Here is a 2,415-nt window from a genome sequence, read left to right as displayed (position 1 = left end):
ATAATACGTAATATTTTAATAATAATAAAAAGTATGGCCATAAACAAAGATTTGGTGTTACCAAGGGCGTTTCCCTGAGTTTAATATACATTCTTACCAGGCATGGCTTATATCAAAAGTACTTTTTGCTTATATTAACGTTGTTTTTCTTTCACAGTTACTCACACTGTTATGTTTTTGGGGTTAAAAAAGAGAAAAAGCTTCAACTTTTACTAAGAGCTTTTCTTGTATATAGATACTCTTTTTAATAACTATTAAAAATACATTAAAGCCTTCAAAGGAGGAACCGTTACCGTAACAAAGGAATTCACTAATCACTACAAAGTACAAACGGCAAAAACAGGGAACGTCTAGCAGACAGCTTTAACTTTTTCCTAACCGCCGTCAATCAGTCTGGGAAATAAGGATATTTTTTAAACTAGTCCTTGGGAGTACAGGGTGGGAAATAAGGATTTTTTAAAACTGGACATTGGGCCAGCCAGCCACCCCCCCCTGGTCTGGAATAAATAAATTGATCTATGACCATTGACCAGGACGCGTCGTCTGCTAAAATGAAGCAGTGGATAATTAAAATAGTTGAGATAACATCCATAGATATGTTAAAAGGGTAGATATACAATTCAATGGGAGGTCGACGCGGAAGGGACAACGAGCAGACAGCCGCTATTTTCTGGGGGTAGCCGTATAAAACGCCATCTATCGGTAACTTTCGAAACTAAATTAGGGATTCAAGTCATATGAGTCGTGTGCTCTGTTTTATTAAAAAGATATAGATTCATTAATCATTTCTCGGCAATTTTATAGAATAGCTTCTGGTAGCAGGTCTCTTTTGTTTTTATGTTTGTTTTATGTAAAGTTGGTTGACAAAAATTATGGTGCAAAACTTTTTCGGTGCAAATAATTATTTAGAAAGTTATGAGTGTTTAAAACTTTGGCTTACGTAAAGGCTTGGAGATGCATACCGTCCGCAACAAAAGCAATAATAAGTAGAGAAGGACCAAACACGTACAGGAGCCAGGAATTAAGATCAAAACAGACGAAAATAACCTAGCCTAACCAAACCTAACCTAACCTGACCCAACCAAACCTGACCCAACCAAACCTGACCCAACCAAACCTGACCCAACCAAACCTAACCTAACCAACCCAACCCAACCTAGTGATAAGCGATTTTCCGTCTGCAGGGGGATTAAGTCTAAGAATTGAAGTTGGCACAGTAGTAGCAGGCAACACGGAGCTCTAAGCATTCTCGTAAGCCAAAGTTTTAAACTTTTTTAAATAATCATTTGCGCCAAAAAATTTTTGCACCATAATTTTTTTCTTCCCATTTTTCATAAAATAATCGTAAAAACAAAAGTGACCTGCTACCAGGAGCTATTCTGAAATATGTCCGAGATGACATCCGAAACATTTTATTAATAATAAAAATATCGCCATAAACAAAGATTTTGCGTCACTTACTAGTCAGGGCTTATATGAAGTTCTGAAGGCTTTTCTCAGGAAATACTATTTTACCCTAATTTCAATTTGCCCAAACAAAGACTTAAGACTTACTCAAGGTTGTTGGAGATATTGCTTATATAGGTGTGCCAACGCGACCGGTTTTCGACTCGGAAAAAACGCGACGAAGGGAGAAAGTTTCGTGACGTCATATTCCGACCTCCGAGATTCCGGGTGATACTAGTTTACCTAATTTTTTTTTGCTACCGATTTTTTGCTAACCCGGCATAACTCTCAGAATTTCTCAGAAAATTAAACGGCGTCTGCTTATGCGTCTGCTTATTCTATATTAAGCCTTTGACAATCCTGAATGAATATGAATTAACCTAAATGAATATAAATTAAGCGTTAGTTGTTAATTAAAATAAAAGATGTAGAGAAAATAATAGAAAGGCGACTTCCCACAATATATTAAAGTAAATTTAAAGTAAAACTGCGACTAAATAACTGTATTTAAACCTATTAATTTATTTATAGAAATACATAACTCTTTAGTACACAAAATTAGGATGGTATTACCAAGAAACACTTCATGAAAGTACTTTTCGCAGAGAAAATACCGGGAAACATTAGAAAATACATTTTTAATTGATACTTAATTGTTCCCAAGCGATTTTACTCCTTTGCTCGTTAAATTAAGAGGTGGCATAATGATTTTCTACTTGACAACCTTTTTTCTTTGAGTGCTTGAAGGGGAAGTGTACGGGTATGGGAACTATTGGGGAAGGGGAGGTATCCTAATTCAAAATGAAATAGTTCATAAAATTAGTTTTTACAGAGATTCATTACTGTTATTTAATTGTTCCCAAGGGTTTTTCTCCTTTGCTCGACATACACTTATGACAGTAGTAACATTTTCTAATTTATCAACGCTTTTTCCCAGTACAAACACCAGAAAACTTTAGAAACATAATT

General features: G+C 35.3%; 1 long non-coding RNA gene across 1 annotated transcript; it reads left to right on the top strand.

Annotated features, from left to right (window-relative positions):
- Positions 1-1,678: 1,678 nt before the first annotated feature.
- Positions 1,679-2,162, top strand: LOC149679354 (uncharacterized). The gene is made up of 2 exons (XR_016365758.1): positions 1,679-1,916; positions 1,978-2,162. It is a non-coding gene; the product is annotated as an uncharacterized LOC149679354 (long non-coding RNA).
- Positions 2,163-2,415: the final 253 nt, after the last annotated feature.

This window comes from Phalangium opilio, unplaced genomic scaffold (genome assembly GCF_054372755.1).
Source record: "Phalangium opilio isolate 3A_F unplaced genomic scaffold, DU_Popi_V2 ptg000041l_1, whole genome shotgun sequence".
Lineage (NCBI taxonomy): Eukaryota > Metazoa > Arthropoda > Arachnida > Opiliones > Phalangiidae > Phalangium > Phalangium opilio.
The sequence above is the reverse complement of the archived record's forward strand: the minus strand, read 5'-3'. Positions and strand labels throughout refer to the sequence as shown.